Raw genomic sequence first — 12,340 nt, forward strand, 5'->3', positions numbered from 1 at the left:
TAAAAATGTTAAAGGATAAAAGTATAATACCAATCATATGTCCTTGGGGCAGTCCCCTGGAGCCCAGTGTTGAGGGATACATCTCCAATATCTATTATCCATTCCCACTCATGACATAAATAAAGAGCATCCTCTCCTTTACAGAGTTGATAAAATAAGGTCTCTGTTTTAAATCTGACTCATGAGTTTTTCACTGTTTAATTCTTATCCAATAACTTTTGAAGGGTGTGACTGATTTGAGATATGCCTGAAAGGTGACTTACAATTCAGCTTGTTTTTTAAAATAATGAGAAGGCAGCCAACAAAATAAAGGTTTTCAAATCAACTCAATCCCCCCCCCCCTATTTTAACAGACTTAGATGAAATTTGTTACATGGTCAGAAGTTATTTAAAGATGTGATTACATTGTTCACACCTCACTCTGTAATTCAATAGAACTAATTATAATGGTGCTTTTTTCTAAGGAAAGATGGAGTTACTGCTTCTCTATCATTATATTTTATATGTTAAATTATCTTCCTAGTTGTAGGGAGAGATTGCATGAAACCACTCATATATTTTTTCAAGCTCCTTTATAACAGATATGAATGTATGAGGTATTAGAGGTATAGACCTTAGTCATCAATAAAAATGAATCTGACTTAGCCTTCAGCTTAACTTCTCAGTAGATATTCATGACAAAACCCTTCAGTCCTAACATTGCATAAATTTTAATTTTGTAGCTAGGCTCTACTACCTCAGTTTTTGAAAATTTTGAAGATAACCTAAAGATTGGGGAATGTTTTGTTTTCTGGTCCTTGTAAACATTTTGCAGTTTGATAGAAGCCCTAGATTCAGAGCCAAAAGGCTTGGATTTGAATCCTCTGTCCTACTACCTATTTTATTTTCTCTGTGTCTCAGTTCCTCATCTATAAAATCAGAAGGTTTTACTCAGTTTCTAAGGTCCTTACCCAACACTAATTCATATCCATTAATACAATCAAAATGTATTAGGTAAATGGTCTGGTTAATAGTATATTATCTCAACACCATTCTCTCTGATTACTATGTTTATCCACAAGCTGACTGGACAAGATACTCATTGTAGAAAGAAAGGAAGACACCAATCTAATGTTATAATTTTTTGTTTACTAATGCCAGAACGGTGTTTCAAGAACAGGAGAAGCATGTGCACAATATTTTTGTGGAGAGCAGTTTGTTTTTTGTCCTTCCTTTTTGAAGAGGACCAATGATGTCACAGGGTGATGGCTTAACTTGCATGCAAATTGTATTTAAGTGAAGCAGAGAGCCTCACTCTCTCTTCCAGAGTCATCAAATTGCAAGACAAAAGTCACAAGAACGGATGATAGCCCAGGATGCAGTGGGTGACCTTGGTGTCTTTGTTGTCTGATCAAGCTCTAAATGTTCCCCAACGTTTGTATCAGCTACTTTCATGGTTGTTAGAACAAATTGTTCTTATCCACTTATTCTGCTGGGGGTAGTCTTCACATGCTTGAGGTAGACATCCCCTTAATTCACCAACAGGTTTGAGGCCCCTCAGTTACCCTTACCCTGGTTTAGTCCATCTGCAGAGGGTTTACTGGGATGTTACCACTGTGCATACTACAGCTTCTTGGAGCTACAGGTAAGAGTTGGGTGACAGACGGACACCAAAGGTAGATGAGCAGCCCTGAAAAAGGCTTGACAAGCCCTCACAGCAGAGGTGCTAGTCCTCCTTGAACAACCCATACACCCCAAGAGAGCAGTAGTATAATGATGTATTTGGAATGAGAAGACCTAAGTTCAATTCCTATCTCTGCTAGTTAGTACCTTCGTGAATTCGGTCAAGTCACTCATTGGATATGAATTTTGTTATTGTAAAACAAGAGGACTGGATTACATGATGTCCAAGATCTCTTCCTTCTCTAAAACCTTTGAACAAAAAAAGGATATATTTGGATTATACCTTATTTGTCATGAAAGTGAAGTAAGGAGCCCTGAATTTGGAGTCAGAGGACCTGGGCTCCAATTCTCATTTTCCACTGTCTGTGTAACCTTGAACAAATTACTTCACCTTTTTGATCTTCAGTTTTGACATGTGGAAAATGAGGTGATTAAATGGCCACTAATGTCCTGTCAAGTTCTAAATCTATAATTTTATGATCCTAAATACTTATTATTATATTTAGTAATTTATTGCCTTCTGACTGGAAATTTTCTTTTGGGATAATCAATAGGTACTTTCCCCTATATTTATCCTCTTAGCTAATAGAAGACAAAGGAGAAAAAACTTTCTCCCCCCAATATGCTTCTTAAGACACCCCAAAAACCTCCTGTCAAAAACATAACATCCTTTGTTTTGTGTGTCTAATTCTTATCTATAGCAGTCTATAAGATAAGGCCAACTCTCTAAAGCCAATGTTTCCTAAATACTTAATGTTTGTGATAGCATGTTTATCCTCTCTTAGGTCTATTCAAGTGTTATTTTAATTTTTTGCTTTGATGCTTTTCACCCTAGAAAGCCTAGTGTTTTAGGTTGAATAACTCCAATCTTTAAAAAGATAAATGAAAAGTCCTTGTTTCCTGGTGATGTTGCCAGGGGAGGGCTGGAGAGGAGAGAAAGAAGAGGAACATGAAGAAAAAGAGGGAGAATGATAGCAGAAATGTTCCTAAAGTCCTTATCTCCTTCATCAGACAAATAACATGCCATATGAATGACAGACTTGACTAGTTATTTTCCCCCTTTCCATTATCTGAAAATGATTGCAAGCAACCAATTCTATTTGTAACATATACAGGGATATTGAAAGCACTACTATTTGAAAGATTTCAACAATTATTTTTCATACACAGGTTTTTTTCAATCTAAAATTAAATGGGTCTTGCTAGATTTTGTTTCAACTTGCTAGTCCTTATAAGTATATATGTATTATATATTTATATATAATACATTTATATATTTATGTATATATACATATATTTATATACACATATACATGTATTTCTATACATACATGTAAGCATACATATTCTATTTTATATTCACTTTTGTAGCTTTTGACATATACAAATGAACATACACATATACAGTTGTAATAACATTTATATAGAGCTTTACTAATTACATTATATACACAGTATTTCTTTTGATCTTTATAATAACCCTACGAGGTAGGTGGGGTCATATGCCGTCATGAGGTAATATTGTCAAGTTTTGTCAAGTGGCTCAAGCACTGTGGCTACTGGTAATATTGTCACCAATAATGTCACCACAAAATTTGTAATGGACTCAAGCACAGAAGTTAAGTTACTTGCTTACAAAAACTCAGCTACTAAACCAGATTAGAACCCAGATTTTCTTGATTCCAAGCCCAGCCCTGTACCCAATAGATCATGCTGTCTCTCAGTGCTAAGCAACTTTAGTCTGGTACATGCATTAAATAATGCAGTGAATATTTATAATTGTATCCATTTTCAGAGGCTGAGAAGCAGGATTTTCATTCTGAAATCTAAGACAACCATATGGTATTTTGGAAATAACTCCAGCAAGGTTGGACATGAGGAGAGCAGGGTTCTAACCCTAGCTTTACCATTAGCTGTTGTAACTTTGGATGTGTCATTTGACATCTTTGTCTCTTACTTTTCTCACCAGTGAAGTGGGAGAATTGAATTAAATAGTCTTTAATAACTCTTCCTCTAAAATTCTATGTTATAGGATCAAACATATAATTATCCTTTTTAAGGAAGGTAGGTGATGCAGTGGATAGAGCACCCAGCCTAGAGTCAGGAAAAATTTAAGGTCAAATTCAGCCTCAGACACTTACTAGCAGTGTGACCTTGGGTAAGTCACTTATCCTCTTTCAGCCTCAATTTTTTTTTCACCTGTAAAATGAGGATAACCTACCTCAGAAGGTTGTTGGGAGGGTTAAATGAGACAATAATTGTAAAGCACTAAGTACAATGCTTGGCATACAGTAAGTACTATATGTTAGTATAGAAAAGAAAACATAATATAATATAAAGTATAAATAATATAATGTGATATAACATGACATAATATGACATAATGTGACAATGTGACATGACGTGACATGACATGACATAATATAATATAATATAATAATAAGGAAATCTAATAAAATGGAGTAAGGCATGTTTAAAATGGCATATAAAGTTCCCCTCTTAGTATTACTATTGCTGTTCATTTTTCTCAGCTTAGTTCAATGGAATTCATCAAGAAATATACCTGAAACAGGTGGACGATCTGCTATTATTCTTTTGCCTGGACTATTGTGCAAGTAGATAAATAACTGCTTTTGTATAATTAAAAAGAAACTATTGGGACATAAGTTTACTTTCTTTAGGCTCATTAAAAGCATCTTTGAGACAATTCTAGTAGCAGAAAGGATGACAGGGTTGGCATGCCTCTCATCATGTCGCCACATGATTTTGCTTTCTTCCACTAGGTACTCTTATCATGAAAGTTTTTCATTTCATGTGGCTCGGAGATTAAATATATTCAGTATGGAAATATCTATTCAAATGCCATTAATTTTTTTTTGATTAATGTTAGGTCTGGAAATCACAAGTAACAGTTTTGTCTCCTTTTCTAAGATAGTTCATTTGCCAAATTTTCAAGGATATTTTGAGGTCTAGGTTTGTGATATGGGGATTTATTGTCTGTTAGTATGTGAAAGACTGCCAGCTTTCGATGTATAATTCTGGCTATGTGGTCATGTATTACTAGATATTTGCTAGGTACTAAATTTCTGTAACCTGCAATGAAATGTGGCATTGATCGATAAATCCAATGTTCTTAAAGGTAATGTTTCCTTAATTTCTGGTGGCAATGACCTGATATTTAAATGTTATCATTAATTTATCCATTTCTACAAGCAAATCCAGACAGCATCATTCAATTCTCTTTTGTTGACATGTTGGTTGAGTTCATGTGGATGCTGCCCCTGTATGCTTTTTTATTCCAGTCTTGGATCATAGATTTTTCCTAGAGTCTATCAAGAAGTGGTAGGTTTGTTTATATTAAGCAAAATCAGTCTTTACAATTGCTCTCAAAAACCATCTGGTAAGTTAAAAATGGATTGAGATCTGCATTGATGGAGCCAGTCCTTGGATCTGCTACTTAGAACCAAACCTTAATTTCTTCTAGTCTCTCAGTCACACAAACCAGTGGGGTCATGTAATGGAAGCCTGCTGTCCTGAGCAAATTAAGATGCGGGTGGCCTACCTGAAACCAGTATCTGCCCCCATAGCTAGGAGTAGAACTGGCACAACTCAGAAAACCAGTGATACAAGTGCCAACCACAAGAAATTGGTGGGTCAAATTTCCTAAGCAGGTCACATCCTGATTTGCAATCAACCCTCCCAAAGTCTGGCATGAAAGGAGCTCGGCATAAAAGATTTTAAAAGTGTAAGGGGACAGGAGGGAAGGTAAGGCTCTAATTCTGGTTTTTTTCTGAGAGGGATTCGTGTCTCTGGAATGAAATGAATTAAATGATCTCTGACATTCTTTCCAGCTCTGAGATTCCATGATTTCATTATTTTTATACCATCTTACATTGCTTTCAAATAATTTCATCTCTCTTATTCATATCTCCAGTGAGATTGTCACTCTGTGAAGAAGTTCTTCATATTGGTATCCTTCCCGAGTCATTCCCACAGAGGTGGTTAAACTACTTCCTTCTAGGTTGGTCACTGTTGTCTGCAATTTAGATACTGCTAGTAGTGTCAGATAAGTTGTCTTCTGTTAGTGAACCTGCCTACTTCTTCATGTGGAGCTTCCTCTTGGGCAGAGCACTAAGGTACTCAAAGCATCCAAAGCTTTTCCCTGGGTTTCCTGTTAACAAAGAGCTTAAGCATCTCTTACAATCTGGACAGAGTTACAGCTCTTCCATGCAAATCCCACTTCCATGCAGAGCTCTAGAAATAATATGTCAGATGACATATTGCTTGGAAGGAAACAGAAGGAGGGCCAGAAGGAATCTCAAACAAATAGGGCAGCTTTGAATATCAGATATCAAGTTCTTGCTTGGGCAGCATACGCACTAAAATTGTAATGATCCAGAGAAGATGAGCATGGTTCCCATGCAGTGATGACATGCAAATTTGTGAAGCATTCCATATTTTTGTTTGGTATCTAAGATATTTGAACCCTTATTGAATAACCATTCTCCAATAGATACATGGGCAAAGGATATGAGCAAACAGTTCTCAAAAGAAGAATTATAGAGTATCCATACCTACATGAAAGACTGCTCCAAATCTCTAATAATAAGAGAAGTGCAAATCAAAACAACCTGAGGTTTTGCCTTATATCTTTCAAATTGGAAAATATGATAAAAAATGGTACTGGTCAACATTTGAGAGATTATGAAATGATAGGTACATTAATGCATTATTGAAGGAACTGTGAAATGGTACAACAATTTTGGAAACCAATTTAAAATTATACGAATACTGGGACTAAGCTGTCTATCCCCTTTGAACAAGAGACTCCATTGTTTGCCTTATACCCCAAAAAAGTTACCGATAAAAAGAAAACCTCCATGTACACCAAAATATTTATAGTAACACTTTTTGCAACAGCAAGGAATTGGAAACAAAGTAATTGTGTATCAACAAGGAACGGTTAAACAAATTGTGGTACATGAGTATAATGGAATGTTATGGTGCTGTAAAAATGATGTATACAATGAATACAGAGAGGCATAGAAAAATCTATATTAACCGATGCAGAGCGAAGCAAGCAAAGCCAAGAAAATAATGTACATAGCAACTACAACAATGTGAATGGAAAACACAACTACACACCAAAAAATCAAAAATGAATGTAACAAGATGATAAAGATCAATCATAATTCAAATGAAGAGATATGAGAAGACACTGCCAACCTATGTCTTCCTGGAGGTGGGAGGTCCACAGGTATTACACATTGACTCCCCACTTTTTAACATTTTCAATGAACCAATTGGTTGTACTGATATTTTTCTCCTTTAAAAAATATTTGTCATATGTGAAGGCTCTCTGAGAGGGGAAGGGGAAAGGATACTAGAGGTAACTATGATGATATAAAAAACAGACTAGAGAAGAAAAGCAAACTCTACCTAATAGAGGTTGAGTTTCATGTACAATCTTCTCCTCTTCTACAATGCATGTATAGGAATGTTCATTTTATTTGGTGATTGTTAAGTTCATACTAAAAATATAATTTATTTTGAGAGACGCAATGGTGTTGTAGAAAACAGATTAGTCTTGGAATCAAGAGGACCTTGTTTCATGCCCTATCTGTGACTGGTAATAGTTATTCAACCATAAGCAAATCACTTAACTTTATAAAGTCCACATGAGCTTCCAATTTACTTAATTGAGATGAGTTTCCATGCAAGGAAAGAATGAAACCATAGATCTATCCTTATCCCACCTGTTAAAAAAAAGCTCATTCCATTTGCTGTTTCCATGTTGTCTAGCAATTCATATTGTCTTTAGTACACAAGACCTGGGCAGCAGCAAGTAGAGTTTATTCTGAAGATGAAACACTATACCAGCCAGGAGAGGATAGAGAAGGAAGTACTTGTGGTAGAGAGGGGAAGGTGAGGGAAATAGTTTCTCTTTCTGGTTTGGGTGGCATCATGAAAAATATATTATTAATATTTTCTACATATTGTTGTCTACTTGGATGATTTATAGGAAATTCCACCAGAAGACAGAGATATAATCCTAGTCTTTAGAACTGAAAAGTATTTTGAAAATCATCTACTTCATCCCCTTCATTTTATGAAGAAAGAAACTGAATCATAGAGAGAGGTGAAATGATTTGTCTAAGATCAGAGCAGTATGAAGTAGTAAAGTCAGATCTGAATCCAAGATCCTTGACTCTAATGCTATTTCCATTATATGCTCCATGCTCGGCATAGATTTTAGTTGGAAATTACTGCTCTTAACTTTTCTGCACAGCTAAAACTAACCATTTCCCATTTGAATTAGTACTTTATGAGTGAGTGAGTGATTTGAGTGAGTCTGTGCAATCTTTGCACAGGCTATCCCTCATACTAGGAATATACCTCCTCCTTTCTACCTCCCAGAATGCCTGGGACCTTTCTTGAACTCTCAGGCTTCTATGGCTTCTCCCCCAAATTACCTTTCATTAATTCATTTATTTTACATATATGCCTCAAATGAGATACTATTTGTTAAGTGCTTAGCTCCACGCTTGGCACATAGTAAGCATTTGACAAATGCTATTCCATCCATCCATCCAAATACTTAGGGGAGTCAGCTTGATGATATAATGGATGGATGGATGGATGGATGGATGGGTTGGACTTGGAGTCAAGAAGATTTGAGTTCAAATCATGCCTCAGAAACTTATTAGTTGTGTGACCCTGGACAAGTTACTCAACCTTTCTGTGCCTCAGTTTCCTCATTTGTTAAATGAAGTAGTTGGATTGGTCTTTAGGATCACTCTCAGCTCTAAAGCTATGCTACAATGTTTTTTTTCTTCAATAGAATGTAAGCCTCTGAGGGGCAAGAACAAGTTAATTTTTGCTTTTGCAGCTCCTAGAGCATGCTAGGTATAAAATAAATGTTCATTAATTGATTGATTATTGTGTAGCAGTTTTTTACTAGTTGGTGGTTTGAAGGAAAAGATGCATTACTAGGTGAAGGTTTTCTTGGATTTCCACCAAAAATCTCAATTCACTGAAATCTCTTTAAAATCAAAATATGATTTGTCCAATATTGTAATTAGTCATTGCCAGTTGTTCAGGACTTTCCAGATTATTTCCTAAGCTCTTTAAACAAAAAAATTCAAACAATAAAATGAAATATCCAAACTACATTTCATGTCAATCTGTCTGGCATTGCAACCATCATTCTCCCCGATCTATGTTTATTTCCTCTAAAGTAATTGAAGAGTTTAAACTAAGTACAACAAAGAAAAGGTCAAAATCTTATTTTTCATATCCTGAGTATAATTAGTCCAATATTTTAACAGCTGGCAGCAGCAGTAATTACTTTTTACGATTAACATGGAATCTAAGGAAATATAATTACCCTGATCTATGAACTGAGTAATTAAGGTAAGAGTTCCTACATTTCTTAGACTTTGTTTTTTTTAACCTTTGAAATTTATTGTGTAGTGTAAAAAAATAAAAAGTTTACTCTAAAATGGCACCAAAAATTAAAATCTATGTCCTATGATGTTAAAAGTCAGAATTCAGTTTAACTGACAATAATGTTGACATTTATTTGGTGGAATTTTGTTTAAATACTCACTGTATAAAATTCTTAGCATTTGACATCAATGCTTGAGCTAAGTAGAAAAAAGAATTAGAATGGTTTAAATAAGATCTACTTTCTCTCCTCCTTCAGTCATATCAACTCACTTCCCAAACTTGGCATAGATCCTGATAATAGGTCCTGTATGTATGTTCCTTTAAGTTTTAGCAAAGTATTCTCATTGAAACCTGTAAGGCAGGTGGCATGAGCATCAGGAGGGCAGCACTTTGGGGACCACTACAGGGACAGAGAGCAAAGGCTGAAAGTTCTACCACATCCTTCTAGTATTACTAGGTGAAGCACTAGGGTAATCTTCATGGCACTGGCATTAGCTGCCAAGACTGTGAAAGGAGCTGAAATGGATTTACTTATCCATCCCATATATAACATGAATAATAATAAAGACAATGCTGTTGCTGATTATAAAAGTATTAATAGCAATAATAATAAAAATGGCATTTTTACAAAATGCTAAGGTTTACAAAGCACCATACACATTATTTAATTTATTCTAAGGTAGTTGCTATTATCATCATCTTATAGACAAGGAGACTGAAGCTAAGAGAGGTTAAGTGAACTCAGGTTTATCCTGACTCCAGGTCCAGCATCCTATCACCCCATCTAGCTGCCCAATATGGTGAGGGACTAGGCAAATTCTTGCTGAGGAGGGAACAAAAGAATAAAAGCACCATACCTGACCTGTGAGACTTTCCTGTGTTGGTTAAAAAAGACTGTGAATTTGACTCTTAAAGGAGAAAAATAACCATGACCATTGGGTCATGACCTAAGGACTTTATGAATACCGTGTTGTTTGATCTTCACAATAACACTGAGAAGTAAATGTGATTTTTGTCCCCATTTTACAGTTGAGAAAACTGAGGCAAAAAGATGTCTCCAAGGTCACATAACTAGTAAGTGACTGAGGTTAGATTGGAACCTAAGTCTTCCTAACTGTAGGCCTAGTGGTCCCTGCACCACCTAGCTGCCTAGATAAGGACCAGAGACATGTTTAGCCTGCAGTGTGGGAGCAGCATCAACCAGAGTCCTGAAGCTCTCACAGCGGGAATAGTACTGATGCCCAGGGCTCTTACATCTCTAGCATTCTGTCCTGAGATGCCATAAAGGACCCTAAAATTTTAATTCTCTGAACTTCAAAGATCCCAGGAGGTATAATGCCAGGAGGTGGAGGTCAGCACAGAAACCAAAGGATCAAAGATGAGAGCAAGCAGAGTGGATCATACCACTCAAAAGTTCAACAATGGGTTGTGTCTGTCCCTGACACAAATCCCCAATTTAGGAACTAAAGATAGAGAGATGAGTAAATAAGAGAAAATATGAACTAGTATAAAAATTTATTGGAAATCTCAATCTACCCCAAAAGGAGGGAATAACTCCATAATAGCTACAAGAAGAGACTGAAAGAAAAAAATTTATTCTCCACAAGGACTACATGAATACCTAGAAAAATGAAACAAGAGGTAAAAAGCAAAATAAAAGCTTTAGAGAAAATTATTGGAAAGAGAATGAATAGCTAAGAAGAGAAAGTGGTAAGTCTTAAGGAAGTAATAGTGTCCTGGAAATTGGAAAAGAACAACAGAAACCAATGGTTCCGTGAGACCACAAGTTAAAACAGAGCAAAATAAAAGATTGAAAAAAATAGAAGAAAATGTAAGATATCTGATATAAAAAATTACACTGACCTAGAAAATAGGCCAAGATAATTTAATAACTATTACACTCCATGAATGCCATGACTGAAAAAAAAAAAAACCTGAACACTATTTCAAGAAATTATAAATGAAAGCTGTCTAGCTCTATTAGGATCGGAAGGCAAAGTGAAGATAAAACAATATACTGACCAGCCCCTGAAAGAAACTCCAAAAGGAAATGTCCCAAGAATATTGAAGCCAAAGTCTAAAACTTCCACATCAAAGAAAAAATATTATAAACACATAGAAAGCAACCATTCAAATACCAAGAATCTTATCTAGATAACATAAAACCTATCAGTCTCTAGGGAAAGAGGAGGGGGTTATTATGGCTACTCTGTGCCACACACTATTTTAAGTGTTTTATAGATATTTTCACATTTTCTCTTTGAAATATTATCTCACTTGAGCTTCCACTACAAACAAGAGAAAATTTTACAGTACAATATTCCAAAAGTCAAACACAAAATAACTTAACCATCAAAGTTGAATATAATTATACATGGAGAAAAACTGGGCCTTTAATGGGAGAGAGGACTTTCAAACATTTCTGATGAAAAGCTAAACAGGACCTTCAAAATGCAAAGGACTCAAGAGATATCCAGAAAGGTACATTATTTGAGCAGTTCTAAGACACTGTCTGATAATGTAGTGCTAACATTCCACCGGGGTAAGAAACAAACATATCATCAAAATTTTAATGTCTTCAAAGGGTATTAAATGAGCATAACAAGAATATATATAATAAATATTGTAAAAATAAATAAGAAAAATGGAGGATCTAGGGTTGGATTGGATCTATTGTGAGAGTTTTAAGAGGCAAAAGAGTAGGGAGAGAAAAATAAATGCACTGGTATAGAAAGGAGGGAGAAAGAGGTGGATCTTGTTATTTCTCAAAATTGAAACAAGTGAAAAGAAGAACATATAAACATGGTGGAAGGGATAAAGGTAATAGGTTTCAATTGAATTCCCCTTATCAGAAACAGAAAGGAAGGTTGAATACATACATGTGCAGTTTGCTATAGAAATATATTCAATTCACAGAGGAAGCAACCAAGGATATGGTGAATAGTGTTGAGAAAAGAGAATACTGGGGAAGGGAGATAACAAGCAAAACAAGCTTTCTGATCCTTAAGTGGAGGTGGTGGAAGGTTTAAAGAAATGAACTAGAATCTAAAGTGATGTCTGTCAACTGGGGAATTCCTGAACAAATTGTGGCATATGAATGGTATGGAATACCATTGCATTTTAAGAAATTATGAAAGAGATAATTTCAGAGAATCTTAGGTAATATGAACGATGCAGAGTGAAATAAGCAGAACCAGAAGAACAATGATTCAAAGACAACAGTGTCATA

At 35.4% G+C, this 12,340-nt stretch overlaps 1 non-coding gene across 1 annotated transcript; it reads left to right on the forward strand.

Annotated features, from left to right (window-relative positions):
* Window positions 1–6,021: 6,021 nt before the first annotated feature.
* On the forward strand, window positions 6,022–6,124 carry LOC118858916. Its single transcript, XR_005011029.1, has one exon. It is a non-coding gene; the product is annotated as a U6 spliceosomal RNA (small nuclear RNA).
* The last annotated feature ends 6,216 nt before the right edge of the window (window positions 6,125–12,340 follow it).

This window comes from Trichosurus vulpecula, chromosome 7 (genome assembly GCF_011100635.1).
Source record: "Trichosurus vulpecula isolate mTriVul1 chromosome 7, mTriVul1.pri, whole genome shotgun sequence".
NCBI classification, from domain to species: Eukaryota; Metazoa; Chordata; class Mammalia; order Diprotodontia; family Phalangeridae; genus Trichosurus; species Trichosurus vulpecula.